At 37.4% G+C, this 20,674-nt stretch overlaps 1 long non-coding RNA gene across 2 annotated transcripts in view; it reads left to right on the top strand.

Annotated features, from left to right (window-relative positions):
* Nucleotides 1–15,740, top strand: part of LOC147998778 (uncharacterized) — a 35,401-nt gene extending 19,661 nt beyond the window's left edge. For both annotated transcript variants that reach the window (XR_015644293.1, XR_015644292.1), the window contains one exon: nt 14,221–15,740. This is a non-coding gene — a long non-coding RNA (uncharacterized LOC147998778). The remainder of the gene's footprint in view (nt 1–14,220) is intronic.
* Nucleotides 15,741–20,674: the final 4,934 nt, after the last annotated feature.

Here is a 20,674-nt window from a genome sequence, read left to right on the forward strand (position 1 = left end):
AAATAAAATTAATTAAAATGAATCTTGAGGTTCAAATTTAAGATATAAAAGTTTAAGACTTGAAAATAAAAATATTAGAGGAAAATAGATTACCTTGGGTTTTATAGTAAGATTAAAGCACAATTCTCAATTCTTATAACACAATGAAAAATAAAATTTAAGAAGTAGACATTATTAAACTAATATGTTACAAAGTATCTACTGACACTACTAAAGAAATTGGTGCCACTAAGTGGAAATATTTACAAAAACATATCTGATAAATAATTGAACCAAGAAGCAAAGCTTACCTCTTAAAATTCAAGATATAAGATTGACAAACAAATCCCTAATAGACAAAGCGTCTTTGGTGGTTTTCCAGAGAAGACTGAAAAATGCCAAGCAAAAGTATACTCAGTGGAGGGACATAAAAGGTGCCTGGCATAATTTGTTATTAGATTTTTTTGTAGCGTTTCAAAACAAGTGAGTATTTGAAGCCTACTAGTGAGTATTTGAAACAACAATGAGTTCCAACCATTGCTGAAAAAAAGTTCAATGGTCTAGTTAAAGAGCAGCTCTGCAGAGTTCTACAAACGAGAGTATTTTCCACATGATTCAGTGGTCATATATTTAGACATGAATGCAACTAATTTCAAAGTCTATTTCTACATTAAAAACATTCTGTGTACAAGTGTTTATAACAACTATATTCATAAGCTCGAGGCATCCAACGAAAACGTTCTGCTGGGGGGGATTCATAACTAGACTGTGATGCACTCACACAGAAAGACAACGTCCAAAAGTAAAATGTGATTAGGCTACAAGAAGACAAAGGCAAATCACGCATGAGCATTGCCTAGGAAATATACCAATGCGGAAAAGTATATGTTATATAATCCCAATTACATGGCATCTTGGAAAAGACAAAACTACAGAGATCATGAAGAGACCTTGACTGCCATAAATACTGTGGTGAGTGAGAGCAAGGGTGGGATGAATTTTTAGTAAATTTTTACTAAAAACAGAAATAAAATACTGAACGATTTTAGTAAAATAAAATGATTCTGGGTGTTCCTGTCATAATAAATATATGATCGTTAGCATTTGTCAAAATATGTAGAAACTCACAGTATGGAGAAAAATCTTTAATATATGCAAATTTTAAATACCAATTTATGAGCATGTAGAATCACAAGATGCTACTCTTTAGAATGTGACAAAAAAATGTAACCAGTATGTAAATGACCTGAATGAAGTAGGTGTTGGGAGAGGTGAAGCAAGATGCTAATAAAAGTAACTCTGTAAATAAATGAGGTTCTTAAGATTGAAGACTGATTGCCATACTCTATTCATTAAAGTTCTTCCCATAAGTGGGTGGATTAACAACTCTAAGTCCGCTGTGCATGTATACTGGAATTCTGCACCTGAACAATTAAGCAAATGGATGGAAGAAGAGGTCATCTGTGTTGCAGGGTTATTACTGATAAAGAATGGAATTATTTATGCAGTAGTAAATTAGAAAATTTGCGTAGAAATACAGTTGTGCATAGACACATTTTGTTACACACACACACACACCAATGTCTTATTATTTAATTACTCTTAAAAGTTTTGCCATTACAGTAGAACATCTAACTGCCAATGCTTGCTAGTTAATACCATTTTGCCAATAAAAGAGTAAGGTTCTCTTTGATAAATGGTTAAGTCAAATACTAGGACAATACATTCAAAAAACGAACCCTGAATGTCCTGGAATATCAAAAGTTAAAAAAAAATACACCACACACATGCAGCATCACTGAGGTGTGTCAAAAGTGTGACAGAACAAACTGAAAAAATAAAAGTTACCAGTGAACTGAGCTGAAAGGATGCTGTTACATAATAAAGCAAGGGCAGATTCCAATTCAAGCTGTAAGAAAAACTAGTGTGGGTACATGCTTTCATGAATGTTTGATATCATTTATGCTAGGTGAGGGGATAGACAGATCTCCCATGGAAAATAATCCTAAGGAAATAGAAGCAGTCATTAAAGGTCTCCCAACCAAAAAGAGCCCAATTCCAGACGGTTTTAGTGCAGAATTCTATCAGACCTTCATAGAAGACCTCATACCAATATTATCCAAACTATTCCACAAAATTGAAACAGATGGAGCACTACCGAATTCCTTCTATGAAGCCACAATTACTCTTATACCTAAACCACACAAAGACCCAACAAAGAAAGAGAACTTCAGACCAATTTCCCTTATGAATATCGACGCAAAAATACTCAATAAAATTATGGCAAACCAAATCCAAGAGCACATCAAAACAATCATCCACCATGATCAAGTAGGCTTCATCCCAGGCATGCAGGGATGGTTTAATATACGGAAAACCATCAACGTGATCCATTATATAAACAAACTGAAAGAACAAAACCACATGATCATTTCATTAGACGCTGAGAAAGCATTTGACAAAATTCAACACCCCTTCATGAAAAAAGTCCTGGAAAGAATAGGAATTCAAGGCCCATACCTAAACATAGTAAAAGCCATATACAGCAAACCAGTTGCTAACATTAAACTAAATGGAGAGAAACTTGAAGCAATCCCACTAAAATCAGCGACTAGACAAGGCTGCCCACTCTCTCCCTGCTTATTCAATATAGTTCTTGAAGTCCTAGCTAGAGCAATCAGACAACAAAAGGAGATCAAGGGGATACAGATTGGAAAAGAAGAAGTCAAAATATCACTATTTGTAGATGATATGATAGTATATTTAAGTGATCCCAAAAGTTCCACCAGAGAACTACTAAAGCTGATAAACAACTTCAGCAAAGTGGCTGGGTATAAAATTAACTCAAATAAATCAGTTGCCTTCCTCTACACAAAAGAGAAACAAGCCGAGAAAGAAATTAGGGAAACGACACCCTTCATTATAGATCCAAATAATATAAAGTACCTCGGTGTGACTTTAACCAAGCAAGTAAAAGATCTGTACAATAAGAACTTCAAGACACTGAAGAAAGAAACTGAAGAAGACCTCAGAAGATGGAAAGATCTCCCATGCTCATGGATTGGCAGGATTAATATAGTAAAAATGGCCATTCTACCAAAAGCGGTCTACAGATTCAATGCAATCCCCATCAAAATACCAATCCAATTCTTCAAAGAGTTAGACAGAACAATTTGCAAATTCATCTGGAATAACAAAAAAACCAGGATAGCTAATACTATCCTCAACAATAAAAGGACTTCAGGGGGAATCACTATCCCTGAACTCAAGCAGTATTACAGAACAATAGTGATAAAAACTGCACGGTATTGGTACAGAGACAGACAGATAGACCAGTGGAATAGAATTGAAGACCCAGAAATGAACCCGCACACCTATGGTCACTTGATTTTTGACAAAGAAGCCAAAACCATCAAATGGAAAAAAAGATAGCATTTTCAGCAAATGGTGCTGGTTCAACTGGAGGTCAACATGTAGAAGAATGCAGATCGATCCATGCTTATCACCCTATACAAAGCTTAAGTCCAAGTGGATAAAGGACCTCCACATCAAACCACATACACTTAAACTAATAGAAGAAAAACTAGGGAAGCATCTGGAACACATGGGCACTGGAAAAAATTTTCTGAACAAAACACCAATGGCTTATGCTCTAAGATCAAGAATGGACAAACGGGATCTCATAAAACTGCAAAGCTTCTGTAAGGCAAAGGACACTGTGGCTAGGACAAAATGGCAACCAACAGATTGGGAAAAGATCTTTACCAATCCTACAACAGATAGAGGCCTTATATCCAAAATATACAAAGAACTCAAGAAGTTAGACCGCAGGGAAACAAATAACCCTATTTAAAAATGGGGTTCAGAGCTAAACAAACAATTCACAGCTGAGGAATGCCGAATGGCTGAGAAACACCTAAAGAAATGTTCAACATCTTTAGTCATAAGGGAAATGCAAATCAAAACAACCCTGAGATTTCACCTCACACCAGTGAGAATGGCTAAGATCAAAAACTCAGGTGACAGCAAATGCTGGCAAGGATGTGGAGAAAGAGGAACACTCCTCCATTGTTGGTGGGATTGCAGACTGGTACAACTATTCTGGAAATCAGTCTGGAGGTTCCTCAGAAAATTGGACATTGAACTGCCCGAGGATCCAGCTATACCTCTCTTGGGCATATACCCAAAAGATGCCCCAACATATAAAAAAGACACGTGCTCCACTATGTTCATAGCAGCCTTATTTATAATAGCCAGAAGCTGGAAAGAACCCAGATGCCCTTCAACAGAGGAATGGATACAGAAAATGTGGTACATCTACACAATAGAATATTACTCAGCTATCAAAAACAATGACTTTATGAAATTTGTAGGCAAATGGTTGGAACTGGTAAATATCATCCTGAGTGAGGTAACCCAATCACAGAAAAACACACATGGTATGCACTCATTGATAAGTGGCTATTAGCCCAAATGCTTGAATTACCCTAGATCCCTAGAACAAATGAAACTCAAGACGGATCATCAAAATGTGAATGCTTCACTCCTTCTTTAAAAGGGGAACAAGAATACCCTTGGCAGGGAATAGAGAGGCAAAGATTAAAACAGACACAGAAGGAACACCCATTCAGAGCCTGCCCCACATGTGGCCCATACATATACAGCCACCCAATTAGGCAAGATGGATGAAGCAAAGAAGTGCAGGCCGACAGGAGCCGGATGTAGATCGCTCCTGAGAGACACAGCCAGAATACAGCAAATACAGAGGCGAATGCCAGCAGCAAACCACTGAACTGAGAATAGGACCCTCGTTGAAGGAATCAGAGAAAGAACTGGAAGAGCTTGAAGGGGCTCGAGACCCCTTATGAACAACAATGCCAAGCAACCAGAGCTTCCAGGGACTAAGCCACTACCTAAAGACTATACATGGATTGACCCTGGACTCTGACCTCATAGGTAGCATTGAATATCCTAGTAAGAGCACCAGTGGAAGGGGAAGCCCTGGGTCCTGCTAAGACTGAACCCCCAGTGAACTAGATTGCTGGGGGGAGGGCGGCAATGGGGGGAGAATGGGGAGAGGAACACCCATAAAGAAGGGGAGGGGGAGGGATTAGGGGAATATTTGCCCGGAAACCGGGAAAGTGAATAACACTTGAAATGTAAATAAGAAACACTCAAGTTAATAAAAAAAAAAGAAAGAAAATAATCCTAATATAGTCCTTCTGCACATTAAAAAAAGACAATCAACTCCCCAGTCAAAGACGACCCCACTCCACATTAGCATTCAGAAGACTCCTGGATGAAAGCGAAGAGAAAGAATGATTCCATGAGAAAACACTAAGCAGCGGGTGCCTGAACATGTTGAATCATGGCCAGACTATGCGCCTTCGATAACAAGTGATGAAAATGATATTTTACCTATACAGTTACTATTCTAAAACTCCAATCCCAGCCTAATGGGAATAAAAATCTCTGATCAATCTATCCATGGAAGGTCATGTGACATCAGACCAGCAATACTGAAAGCTGTCAAGATAATCGTAAACAACTCTTCCAGTTAGACGAACACACAAAAGCATGACACCAAATGCCTCCTTGATTTGGTTTCCAAGGACAGGTGTAAAGGAAAAAGCAGGCCATGAAGCACCCGAAATTGGCATGGGTGTGACCTTTATTACATGGTTTCTAAACCACTTCCACACCTCTTACCCAGAGTTCCAGTGGATGGAAGGGAGCTGTCCATCTACTTTCCTAGTTTCTTTACAGAAACCTCTTCCTTTCTTGTTTTCCTCCCACTTTCCTTTTGGATTGTCTTTGTTTTATTCTTGGTTTTGGGGTTTTTTCAAAATAATTTGTTTTATTTCTTTTTGTCTGTACACTTTATGGAATGACTCACTTGAACAAATATTTGCCTTCCATGCTTCAGGATCTGAGCGCTTTTACTAAGAACCTATGTAAAATTGCTGGATATGGTAGTACACACTAAAAAAAGCAGACATAGGAAGATCAAGGGAGCTACCCTAAACCATGAGCTTCTGACCAGTAAGAGACCCTTTCTCAAGATGCATAGAATTCCTAAATTCCACCACTCAGACTTACATTTAGCTTTGTGCATCCTCCCAGACATACACATACACATGGGCACATGTAAGTCATATCAGATATAAAAGCGATGCATAATGTCAATATGATATAGTTTCTAGAAACTCACCTCAACTTGGAATAGTCTGAAAGCTCTGCCAAAATGAATGATGAGCTATTAAGATGCAGGATAAATGTATAAATTATGTCCTATCAGAAAGGATTCTTAAAGTAAGTGATGTTGGAAAACACTAATATTTTCATCACTCCCTCCTACCAGGTCCTTAATAAGGAAGACTTAATACAAGAATATCATGGATTACCGTTTCCCACACACAGGGATATTATTATAGAAATCATAATAGTAAAGTCTTGTCTTTCTTCCTTTATGAATAGTACATGAAATTTTACCATTCCCTTAAGTGTTCTATATATTCCTAAGAGAGGCTTGTGAAATAAAAAGACGCTATCACCCGGGAGAGGTGAGTAAGTGGTTTGGTCCATTCCTGTTGCCATTTTACATCCAAATCTCTATTCCAGCATGTTCTTTCCCACTGAGTCCATTCACAGCTCACATTTCCTCCCAGTAGGAGACTCGACAGCCCCACAAGAGCTGACATGCAGGTTGAAAAATGTGTGCAGTTTTTTCTATAAAATACTACATCTTAAAAATATGAACACTATTATATAATAATGCTTGCTCCTCTTGAAATGTGACAAAGGGAAGGGAGCAAAAGAATGAACACAAGAGGGTTAGATTATGCTGGGGCTTTGCAGTAGGATCCCTAGAATCACATGGCCCACACACTGGATTGTCTTGACAGTAGCCATCACATCCCTGGTCCTTCCATGCTGTTCACTGCCAGGGCACAAAAACGATTCGAGCTTAATTCCTTGACATTTCCTTCTACTTAACAATGTCAATTCTCCTGAGTAACTTCCAGTGACAATTCCCCAAGGACAATGATGTTTCAAGAGATTTTTCTGCATGTCCTAAATTTGTCAAACTCAAATCCTGCTTCAAACACTAAATACATTGGGGTTTTTCATTATTCTGCTATCTTAACTTGTCATTTCTGAATGGATGGCAATAGGATAGGGTAATTATCTCATCAATTATCTACTTTTGTCTCTGCGTCTCCTCCTCTTTCCATTGATATTTCTCAGCCTGTTAAGGAAAAGCACCATCTTACCCATTACCAATGTCCAGATCTTCTGGCCAGGTCCTCAAAGGAAATGCTACTTTCTTTTTGTGATCTCATGCTAAAACTGCTGTCATATTTACTTTGAACACAAATACACCATTAAGTTCCTTAGGTGTCTACCATCTGTTTTATGATGATGTTTTTGTCTTGTCTTCCCTATCCTTTCTTTTCCTTCTCTATCCTTTCCTTCCCTTCCCTTCCCTTCCATTCCCTTTCCCTTCTTTTCCTTTCCTTTCCTTTCCTTTCCATTCCATTTCTTTCCATTTCTCTGTTTCTATAAAGAAGTATGGAAATATGGCACTCTCTATCCTGGTCTTGTACAACTTCTTTACGAAAGCCTCCATTCTCAAGGAAACTGATCTGAAATAGTAGTGGAACACATGGAGAGTGTGTATCACTGTCCAAGTAGAATACTGCCTCCTTGAGAGCTATTTTTTGTTCTAATCTGTAGTGGTCTGAATTAATAGGTCTAGACTAATTTTATATTAATTCAGGAATGTCAGAGTTGAGTTATTTTCCTTGCCAGAGACCTTTCAGATGTATTCAAGGGTGACTGGCTCTCCTCCTTTCTAAAATGATAAAATTATGCTCCAATAAAAGTTATGTGGAAATGTAAATATCATTTTTTGATAGTAAATCTTTATATCTATGGGTTTGGATAATTGGGACCAGGCCGCAGTAACGTTCTTGGACACTACTTGCTCTCCAAATTCAAACTGCCAAGACTCATTAATGTCCAGTGAAAATCAACACTGGTACAGAAATCTCATCCCTAAAGACGCCTTTAACTAGCCCACTATGTTCTCATTGTGACCTTTGATCAATCCCTCAGACCCTCACTACTTTATAAAAATCACTGTCATCCCAGCCTTTTCAAGGAACTATTCAAAAGTACAGAAAGAAATTTAGTTCAGTAAGAGTATTTATCACAGTGATTGGCATCTACCGGATTCTCAATGTTAAGAGCTTTGTGCAATATCGATAATTCAGATCCAGTCATTAAAGATATAGTTTATTATCTTAATGCACATATAGAAGTGAAAAAAGTATATTTTAGCTTTATCATTATGATGTATTATACACATTTGGAGAATTCTCCATTAATCCAGGGTAACCCAATTTTGCTGAAAGACTAAGCCAATGACAACTATTTTACTTTCATATATTACATTTCCTGTAGCTTTTTCTCTTCTTCCTTTCAGAGTTATAAATGCCAAGTCTCTGGAGTGCTCTTTGAAAGGTAATATTTATGTTACCACATTAAAAGTGTTTTTTTTCCTCTGAGAGTCATTTTATTTAGAAACATGTTCAGTTCTTGTGCCCGCACTGCACAGTAAGGAAAACATGGTGAAGAGTTCAGTTTTTCTGATACCTAGGTACAGCTTTAAGTCAGTTTGCCATTTAAAAGAAGCCTTCCTAATTTTTACTCAGAATTTTGGTCCATCTGTTTTGGCCATACTTGTGAGAATCCTCCCATTTAATGCCTTAATTTATAACACATCTCAGTTTCAAATTTAAAATGTTTTTAGAGTTAGATAAGATAGTACTGCACTTAAAGTAAAAAAATTAAATACAGATAGTACAAAATTAACAAAAACAATCAGTGTAACAGATAGTTCGAGAATACAGATGATCTAATCCACTACTTATATGTGAGCAAGAAAGCATTAATGTCATTTGAAAACTTACCATAGATGAGGTCAGCGAGGCACTAGAATAGCAGCTTCGTGCCTCCCTTCACCCACAGATGTGCTCAATAAGCAGCTGAGTGAGGACTGACTCCTCTTAAGAAGTAGCCAGAAGCTGTTGTGAGTCTCTGTCGTATCAAACAACTAAAAGAATGTTCATCATAGGGAAAACTGAGGAATATTTTTGCCATAGATTCCCTCTAGATTTGAAAGCATTCCCCAGCCTCCAACTTCTGTACAACAGTTTGTGTCACACATAGAGTACCCAGCCATTGCAGCTGCCACCCTAGGGACAGTCCCAGTTCAAGTGTCTCTATTGCTCAAATGCTGATTTGGCTCTCCATGGACAATAGAGATGAAGGTTGCTTAAAACATTTGCACAAGCACACTCTTAGCCCTTTTGGTTGGTTCATCCTATGTCAAGTAAGCAGCAAGCCTTCTTCCTGGAGGAGGTCAAGCTGAGTACACCGACTTTCCTAGTTACTTCCAGCGGATCTATCTTCCAGCATGGTGTTGGTCTGCAGGCATGTCTGAGGATTGATGAATACCTGATTATTGAATGGAGTCTAGAGATTGAATGGACCTTGTTTTCAGTTCTTCACAGCCTTCTTTATATTTTCGTCAACATTTATAAAATCTGCCACCTCTGGCCTCCACCAGCTCTGTCCCCAAACACCTCTAGAACCCTTCAGTCACTTTCTTGTCACAACTGGTGACAATTGATGCTGTTGCTGCTAAGGCAATGGCTGCTTCCACTGCCGCTCTGATGTCGCTATTCATGTCACGACCTCATCCTATTCTACTTATAAAAAACCAAGAGTCATTTTTTGGACAATATTGCATTTAGCCTAATGTTGAGATAGCTGGGAGAGATGTTTCCGAGATGACTCAAAACTGTCAGATAAATAGCTTAGTTATGCAATCAGGACGGAGATGTGACATAGATGTGGCATAGCTTCCAGTGCGACTGATCAGAATGCTTACCTAAGGACTCAGGCATCACACCAGGCCAGTTCTGAGTCAAGCAAGCTCGTTTTTGCAAACCCAATCAGTCAGTATGAATTGAGGTAGCCTGATGAATAGCAAGAAGTTCATGGAAGGTTTTCTTCCTTGACTCTGCAACTACCAGCAACCAACTCTAGAACCATGATGCCAAACTAACCCAGCCAAGAAGTAAAGACACTTAATTTATCCCTGATAACACAGTCAAATGCTACATTTAGTTATTACTATTGACGGGATTCTAGTTCATGTGTGTGATCCTAACCAGGGCCTTGAGTTTAGACAAGCACTTTACCTCTAAACTATATACAAAGAGGAAGATATGTAATGGGAAAAATTACATTGCTTCACTGAGTGCCTTTCTTGTCAAATTTAAATAAGTAAAATGTAAAAGCCCCCCCCCCACTTAGCTAGGATAATACGATTTTTATTTTCTGTAAGAGAGGAAGTTTAATTTGAAGTTTGAGGAAAGTACAGTTGAGTGTATCCCAAGTAGACCAGAGAGGGATTTTGTGATTATCTAATTTGGTGGACCTTTGAGAAGAGCTTCACAGCTGTTGTCTATAAGACGGAGACTGCCACGTCACAGAGTTAAATCACTTCTTGAATTACCATAAAAATGCAGCAAATCAAAGCATTTTCAGAATATTCCCTAGAACAACACTGTTATGCAGTGCAGGCTACCTGAATGCCAGTTACCTTAAGAGTTTGGTTGATGTTCACCTATTAGACTGTGTGTGTGCTATGTAAGTGTAAATGCTCAGGACAAGGTATGTGACTTTGATAATTAATCGAAAAAGGGTGAGCAAAGGAAGATTATAGAAGAGACAGAAAATAAGGTAGAAGCATCATTTTGGGTCTTTCTTTTAATACCAATTTGCATTTTCAAAGCATTTTAGTTGTTTTGATTCTCGTGGTTATTTGAGCTTTTACGTTTGGTTTGGTTTGGTTTGGGGCTGTCTGGTTTGTTTGATTGTTTGCTTGTTTTATTTGTTGGCTTACTGTCTGAGCTTATTAATTGAGATGCTCCTGAATTTTAAACATTAATTGGACTCCAATAAATAATAGAGGAATGACTCTTTATTAAGTTCTGAAGCCTGAAGGTCTCACTTCAGAGAGAGACTCCCTTGTAAGGTTTCTGGGCATGTTACTTAAATAAAATCACCAGCCCATTCCTAGTACATATGGTATCTATCTGCCTTTATATATTTGCATTGTCCTAGTTGAAAATTGTGCTCCTACTATAATAACTTGCCTGGTATACTAAATTAGAGCCTTTACATCAGATCTGAATTCTTGTAACAGAAAGAAACAATGCATAATAAAATAAATCATTCAAAAAAATCAATTGTTCCCATATTCATTTGTTTTAGAAGACACGTGGCAAAGTCACAATGAGGAATAATCTTGTATAAGTGAAAAAATCCATAAATGAATAGACAGCCAATTTGTCTACATTTATAAAATTTGCTCTGCACACTTGACATGTCACAATTACTCCTGTGTCAAGATATTAACATGCTCAGGTCTGCTTTGTTATTTCTGTTACTGATTTAAGAGAGTCTTTTAAAACCCTGCAAATGTGGCTGATCTCAGTTAGAAGAGGTAGAGGATATTTCTCTTAGGGTGTTTACAGTATTGAGATTTGGCTTCAGTGTTTGTTTATTTACATGTTTATTTTTAAGTGGTATTTGCTATAGCACGGAAAGATCCAAGAATCCCAATTTCTCTAACTTACACCTAGCAATGAGTGTACGTTTAAGAACAAGATTCTTATTTTCCAAACTCCTACAGAACAGCCCATCGAGCTCTCAGTTGAACTCCTTCTACAATCCTCTAGCACACAAGATATATGCCTTTCTGTATTTGCATTGTCTAGTTGAAAACTATGCTCCTACTACATGGTTAGATGTGTCATGGCCATAACCCACTATTCAGTTAGCAACTTGTCTTAGATAGGGTTACTATTGCAGTGACACCATGAAAAACAGCAACCTGGGGAGGAAAGGGTTTATTTCCCTCACAGTTTTATATAACAATTCATCACATAAAGCAGTTAAGGCAGAAACTCAAGCGCAGGGAAGGAATATGTAGGGGCCATGGAGGGTGATGTTTACTGGCTTTGCTCTTCATGGCTTGCTTATCATGTTTTCTTACAGAACCTAGTATTGACAGTCTAGGGGTAGCCCCCTGATTATGAGCTGCACCCTCTTCTACCAATAATTGATTAAGAAAATGCCCTACAGGCTTGCCTACAGCCTGATCTTAAGGAGGAATTTTCTCAATTGAGGCCCCTCCTCTCTAATGACTCTAGCTTGTGTCAAGTTGACATAAAAGTAGCCAGCACAAGGTATTAGCATAAAGCTGTCTTGAGAAGGAACAAGCCTAAAACAGAAGAGCACATACTTCAGTAATTATAACATTTTCTTTACCTGCTGCTGTATTTGTCTTAACCATTCTGGAGTAAGTTTTATACCTATGTTTTATCAATTATTTTTTTTCCTTTAACTTACAAAATGCCCAGAATCCAACTCTATTTAGTGTTTAATGAGCAACACCTCCTGTGTAATAGCATTATGTGACTCTAACAGCTGTCTTTCAAATTGTCAAACATTAATTACAGTTAACTACAGGGGTTTTTAAATAACATTAAGTTGAAAATTATTTTGACTTTTAGTTCAGCAAGATAATGTTTTGTTTTATTTTTAATTTTAATTCTTTTATAAAGCCTAATTTTGGACTGAATATAGAAAATGGTGATTTCAACATAGGTTTAGAAAAAACTGAGTATGTTCTAGAAAGTAAAGTAACATTCTGGAAACTCTTTGGGGCTATTCTCTTGGTCACCAAAGACAGAAACATTCAGGAGGGTCAGAGAGGCCAAGGTTTCCAATCCTTACCAAGCATTACAAAATTTTCTAAAATGATGTAGTAATCTTTAATACATTTCCAATGATTTGCACTGGTAATATTTAATGAAAATGCCAAAAGAGGTTGTAATACTTCTGGTTGTATTCTTCAAGCCAAAGGCGAAGAACAGAGAGTATAATGGAAGACTTTAATGTCTAAGTAGATCAGTGTTTGACTCATAAATATGAAAATACCTAAAGTTCTCTCAGAGAAAGTATGTCAACTTGATTTATAATCTTTTGACAGCTCACAAGCTCTTACTATACTATAAATAGATAATAACTTTCAATATATTAAAACTGTATAGTGAAAAGGATTATGTTATAATTTGGATATTGGCGTCACTGATCACATAGCATCCATTACTCCAAAATGGCAGGAATTAAAATTATGTCTTCTTTTTAAACATCATGAGGGCTTGTTCTTTTAAACCAAACTTATCTTCACATTTGCTATACCGCTTACTATTGAAGTGAACATAGGACACATGGTCTGCCACCATGGAACCTTCTCATCTACAGAGAAGGATATTTACATAATCCCTGTACCACGTCATTACGTTCTTTGATTGCTTTTGTTCCGTGATTTGATCACCACAACTTGGTATTTATCAATTATTAAGAGAATATTAGTCTTTTTAAATTTCCACTTGAGGCAATCCACAAATTTTACCCTAATGTATATTGTCAAATTTTTTACTATCTCACAAATATTTTTAAACAAGGGTCTTTGTGTTCATACTTAAGGACTATATTTGAGAATTTGTTGGTCAGACTACAAAATTAACTTTTATTAAAAAAGTTACTCTTCTTAATTTCCAAAATGAATGAGAAATGTACCATTTCTCTCTGTTAAAATGAGATTTAACACTTCTTTTCTTCTAAGATCCCTGCTGGAAGAACATATATTTTCATACCTCTGGAAAGTAATGTCAGCCTGGTTACCACAGTTTTAGTGAAGAGTTAATGGGCACACTTTTTCCTGATAAGCAGGTCACTGACTTCTCAAAAATATCCAATGCATATCATCCAGAAACTGAATATTTTGCCTTCCATAGGAAAAAAAAAGAAGTTTGATAATACATGGAATTAAGATTTTCTTTCTTTTTTCAGAAATCACAGTATTAACTAGTTAGCTAAGAAAATACATGTAATTCTGTGAATAAATGCACATAAGTTTGTTTAATGAACTTTTCCAGTGTAGACTGTAAAGTGCTCCCTCCGAGATTCAAAGACAAACTAGTACCCTGATACTAGACAGGAGAAGCAATAGTGAGAATTTTGGTTTCTTACAAAAACAAAAAACAAAAGAGAAAACAGTTATGTTATGTGAACATGTGTTTGTTTTAATTACAGGTGTGGGATAAGAGGCTGCTTCACACATGTGATTGTGATTTGCCTCCTGCACTAGCCTGCTGTGGATAGGGGCAGGAATCACTCCTCCGAAGAAGAAAGAAGAAGGTCGCTTCTGGTTCCTCTTGCTCCTAGTTGTTGCCGTTGATGAGAAATTGGAGAAATCCTGATGATGCAGATTGTACTGGCCCCAAGGACCTCTATGCCACAGTCATCAGGAAGCAGCCTAAAGAGGTCTACGTCCCCTTTCTCCTCTAACCTTCTTTCTTTCCTTCCTAGTGTTGGGGGTTGGAAGATATTAGGGTAGAATAAATATGGAAGGAAAATAGAAGTATAAGAATCCAATAAGTATCCCTTTCTTCTCTCTTCTGATGAAACATATCCTAGTCTGTCAAAACTTTCCTCTGACTAATCACTTTTTTTTGGCCACTCAATTAGAAGTCACTTTCAAACATGGGAGCTTCCTTCTATAAACTACCTTTCCCTTCCTTGTTTGGGATTAAAGGTGTATGCTGAGGGTAAGCTACGAAATTACAAAGAAGTTTTTCTTTCCAGTAAACAACACAGTCTAGGGGTTCACAATATGATCAAATATCCTGATACAATTAATAGCGTATATGTGTGTATACATATATTTTATTTTCTTTTACAAAAAAAAATCTCACAATGTATCTCAGGGTGACCTCCAACTCAGAAACTGTTCACTGACTTCCCAAATATTGGGATTACAGGTATAGACCACAATAACTGGCTAGTAAATGGACTGTGTATGTCAACACCAATGTGTGTGTTTCGATAATATATTTATTTGACTTTAATATAGTTATTGAAAGCAAGAACTTTAACTTCACTTTTCACATTGAAAAAAATGAAAAAGAAAAGAAAGAAATACTTCAAAAAGTTTTATAGTTTTATATTTTAAAACATGGGCCTGAAATTAAAAATGAAGTCTGATTTCCCAGGTCGCAATTTGAATCATTATATATTTCCTTGAATATGTGGCAATAAGCATGCATCTGTTTTTCTATACTCAGTACTGCACTAATGCTATGATCTAGTTCAAATTATAATGCCTAAAATTGTCCACGACTCCATTCAGACTTGAGTTCCTCTCCACATATGAGGTTATAAGGTTTATGATTTCAACATAGCTAATATTTGCTTTGATCATACCTTTATGGAGCCACTGTATATTACAACTATTTTTTATTGAAAAAGCAATATTCATTCAGAAAAGCAAAAAAATTTAATAAACATAGGGCTTGCTGAATTTTTGCAAAGGAATCATGCCCTTGTCACTAAAATCCAGACCAAAGAGCAGAATTTCAGAAGCCTCTGTTGTTCTTTGTGTACCCTGACTGCCCTTCTTCAAATGAACTCATATAGTGATTGTGTTTGCGGGAGTAGGGCCATCACTAAATGACTGTTTTTTAATCTCTTAGGACTTAAGTAGGCATTAAATTTCAATGTACTGATTGTCTCCCATTAAAATCAAGTTTAAAATAAAATATATGAGAACTAAAGGCTTTGTTTTTATTTTCTCCCATTTTATTCAATATTTGGGAATTCTGTATAATGCATTCCTTCACACATGATGTAATAAATTGAAATTTTGAAGGCAATATGCAAAATTCCATATCCTTAACATGATGTAACTGTGAGCTTTTTCTTTTTAATATTTTTTTATTTTTTATTACTGGTTGAGAATGTTTTCCCTTGAAACTGTGGGGGGTAGGTGGGTTTGTTAACTCACAATGGTGGTCCACTAAAAGGACCTAGTAAATACACTTCTTGGTAATTCAAGGGTGGGGTATCTACATAATGTTAATTAAGATTAAAACATCCTAGTTTTAGACAGCACCATTCCATTTATCCAGACTGAAAAAAAAAAAGAAAAGAAGACATTAATTGAGTATCAGCATTCATCTCTTTTTTTAAAAATATGTGTTGGATATTTTATGTATTTATATCTCAAATGTTATCTCCTTATCCCCTTCTCAGGCTATCTTCCCCCTCCCTGTGTTTCTGTGAAGATGTTCCCACTCCCACCCACCCACTCCCACCTTAACACGTTGGCGTTCCCCTGCACTAGGTAATAGAACCTTCACAGGACCAAGGACCTCTCCTCCTATTGATGCCAGACAATGCCATCCTCTGCTACATATGCAGCTGGAGTCATGGGCCCCTCCATGTGTACACATTGATTGGTGGTTTAGTTCCTGGGAGCTTGGGGGGTGGAAGGGGGTTGGTTCGCCGATACTGTTGCTCTTCCTATGGGGTTGTAAACACCTTTATCTTCTTTAGTCCTTTCTCTAACTCCTCCATTTGGGATCTCAGTGCTCAGTCCAATGGTTAACTGCAAGCATCCTCATCTGTATCAGTAAGGCTCTGGTAGGGCCTCTCAGAGACATCCATATCAGGCTCCTGTCAGCATTTATGTCTTGTCATCAGCAATAGTGACTAGGATGATGGCAGAATATGGGATGGATCCCTAGGTAGAGAAGTCTCTGGATGACCTTTTCTTTAGCTCCCGCTCTACTCTTTATCCCTATATTTCCTCTCATGAGTATTTTGTTCTCCCTCTAAGAAGGACTGAAGCATTCACATTTGGTCTTCCTTCTTGAGCTTCACATGGTCTGTGAATTGTTTCTTGGTTATGCCGAGCCTTGGGGCTAAGATCCACTTATCAGTGAGTGCACACCATGTGTGTTCTTTTGTGACTGGGTTACCTCCACTCAGGATGATATTTTCTAGTTCCATCCATTTACCTAAGAATGTCGCGTAGTCATTGTTTTTTAATAGCTGATGAGTTTCCATCTTCTGAGATCTTCAATTTCTCCCTTCAGAGACTTGAAATTCTTGTCATATAGAACTTTCAGTTGCTTGGCTAGAGAATTTCTAATAGCATAGATTAGCCTGATAGATATCTTGTGTTGACTAGTTTCTCTTTGTCATTTGCCACAAGCTAGAAAAATCAGGGAAGAGGGAACCTTAGTTCCTCAATTGTCATCATCAGATTGACCAGGTGGCAAGTCTGTGGGAATGAATATTGATTAATAATTGATACGGTAAAGCCCAGCCTGCTGTGGGAGTGACACCTCTGCCTGGTTTACAGCTACTGGGCAGCGTTCCTCCTAAGTGTCTGCTTCCTTTTCTGCCTCCAGGTTCCTGACTTGAGTTCCTTTACCCCCTCAGTGATGAATTGCCCCCTAGGAGTCATAAGATGAAATATTCTCTTCCCTTCCAAGATGAGTTTGGTCACAGCAACATAAATTTAACTAGGACATATGATTTTAAGTATTTTACATAGACCCGACTTCAAACTATTGGCTCCAGGCATGGATACAGTCAGAGTAACTTACTCAAAGCGATGCAGCGGGTGACAGGAGATCTGAAGTTCACATTCTAGCAGTTCACTTCAGAGACCACTTGCTCCTTTATTCCCCGAAAATGGTCAATTATGGGACTTATGTTTAATTCAATGTATTTTATTCAATAGTCAGCATACCCTACGGCTTATCTGTTCAGCAACCATTTGCTGGCTAATTAAATAAAGGAAAGCATGAAACACAACAAATTCATGTTTAAGTTCTATACAGGGATGCTCCAGAACTTTTCTAATATAAAGTGATTTTCCTTCACTGTTTTTAGTACATTTTTATATTTATAACCGACCAGCGAATACATTTCAGTAACCCCGAATCTCTCAGTATTTTTCAGCAATGACATATTCTTCATTAAATATAGACATATAAGCAGAGAGAATCCAGACAGAACATAGAAGGCCATCTTATGGGTTAGGAGGAAGAGAATTTTCTCTTGACATAAGCAGTCTCTGCTCTTCCAACATCCCTCCACCTCAGATCACAAAGTACTGAACTGTTCAGTTCACTCCCTCCTCAGCCTCTGCTGACATTTCTTATTATTGCTGTAAGCAAGATGCTTTGATAAACACTTTTCTGCTGCTTTCCGAGAAGCAGCAATTTTCTTTGGTGATAAAATAAGGAAAAAAAATAAAGGAAAGAAAAACACAACATTCTCACAGAATTCATGGCCAATATTTCCATTAGTGTGAAAGATTAAGCAAGAAAGGCAACATCCGAAAATGTCAAGGTTAATCCTTCAGACGTAGCAGTGGTTAAATGTTTAGAAGTCAATGAGATGAGTTCACTGTGGCTTACAGAAGGAAAAGGAATTGGCCAATATCATTCGATTGGCGAAGAACACATTCTGGGCTATCTTTCCTCCAAATTCTCTGAATCATGTTCATACCACCCCTAATTAGACCCACCACCTTTTCTTTGCTAGTTGAGGACCAGTCCACACAGGGTCTCATTTGATTCTAGTCTGTTTTCATCATTCATCTCCCTTTACTTTTGTCAAAGCAAGGGGGTCTTCATGTTCCAAGTGCTGCTGCCCTCCCTCAGTTTCCTCTGCCTGTCACTCTGCAAAAGGATAGTATAGTTCCTGTAATAGTGACTCTGCGTTCTTGAAACCGAAGCTATTAATGTCTCACAGTGAGACAAATATTTATAATATTACCTCAGGTGAGTCTGTGGTTTACTAATGAAGATTTTGTCTCAGGTTCCATTTAATAGCTGGAACCACACAAATTTTAAATCACATCTCCCAGATGCTGAAAAATATGGCTGAGTCCCCGGATTAATTCGTACCTTACTATACTCTGTAGTTCAAATTCCATAGGATCTGACACCACTTTCTGTCATCCTGGAACACAGAATGTACATGCTGCAGACACACCTGCAAGCCAAATAGCCACAGATAAAATAAAAATAAAGGAACAACTTAAAATTGAGTTCCCAAATTTATTTAAAGGCTGCTTTGCCTCTTGGTTTTAGTACACACCATAACTAAGCAGACTGTATTTAGGAATATACATGTGCATTCATAGACATATATGCAGTAACAACAAAAATGAGGAAATGATTTTGAAAGAGAACAAGGAGAAATATCTGAGAAGTTTTGAAGGGAGGAAACAGGAGGAACGAGTTCCATTACATTATCTTTAAAAAACAAACAAACGAAAATTATTTTCACAAAAGACATGGACTTACGAATTTGCCCAGGTTAGTAGGGACACCTGAATAGAGTATCTCCATAGATGCTCAGGTTCTAATTCCCATAATCAGTGACTACAATACCGCAAACAATTAAACTAATGAGTTCGTGGGACCGTTGTTATCCCAGCTTAACTACATTAGGGGTGATGGTAAGAAACACAGTGTGACAGCAAGCGGACAGAAATGGAGTTTGGAGAAGGCGGTACTGTCAGCAGGTGGATGGGTGGATGAGGCTCTAAGCCAATCGAGCTGCATCTGAAACCTAGCAAAGGCAATGGGATAGATTTCAATTTACAGACATGGAGCCCTACTAACCCATTTTATATTTCTGATCTCCAGAAATATCAGATAATACACTTCCCACGTTTGTTACTTTTACATAAAAATAAACTACTTTTCACCACGTTAATACTGCATGGGAGAAAGGACTCAAACTAAACAGAAAATAGATCAGAAGACATGACAAGATGCTAAATAAGGTTGACTTAATAGCTACTAAATGAATGGCTACCAAATGATTTAATGGCTACTAAAATAGGTCAAGAATTTTAGTCAACTATCTACACAAAAAGAAATTAGAGAAATACTGAAATTCTTTCCTTTGTTCTTCATTTCATTTGATTATGTTTTCTATTGCAGCTTTCATTGTATACATTGATATAATTTCTGATTAAACTACCACAAATAGGTACATTGAAGATCTCTACATGATTTACCATAGGTTAATGACTACCCACTGATTTTGTTTTAGAAAATTAACAAATACAAAAGAAAAATGTATATTGTGCAAGCTCAGGCTGGTATGTTATGTTCAGTCGCCATCTGGTTGTATATTGAAAGAGATTTTATTAACAAAAAAAGTCAAGTTCCTTGAACAAAATTAAAAATTTAAATATGCATTCTGATGCAAGAAAATTTTTGCAGCCAGCTAAGTGTTCTGCAGTGTCACCCAGAGACTGGCAACAAAGAGAACTTTGTGTGATACTAGAACAGGTTGACCCACCAAAATGTGCTGACCTTCTGATGGCTTAACCCTTGTGGTTTCTATGTGGCACAAAGGGACTTTACAGGCTGGAAATACGACTCTGTGATAGCCTATTTACACATCATATGCTAGGTAGGACCCATGCTCACTTCTCAATAAAGCAAAAGACTAGGGAAGAGCTTTGCAAAGGTGACTCCATTAATGATGCTAAAATGACATTAAGAATCTCTTGGATCATCTGGTTGGTCCTTAAATGCGATCACATGTTACTACAAGAAAGAAATTTTGGAAATGAAGCTCAAAAGAGACTTTAGCATGTGGCCACAAGCCAAAGAAGGCTGGCCTGGATCAGAAGCTGGTGATAAGCAGACTCTCCTTTAGAAGTTCCAAA

Source organism: Rattus norvegicus, chromosome 19 (assembly GCF_021556685.1).
Source record: "Rattus norvegicus strain SHRSP/BbbUtx chromosome 19, alternate assembly SHRSP_T2T, whole genome shotgun sequence".
NCBI classification, from domain to species: Eukaryota; Metazoa; Chordata; class Mammalia; order Rodentia; family Muridae; genus Rattus; species Rattus norvegicus.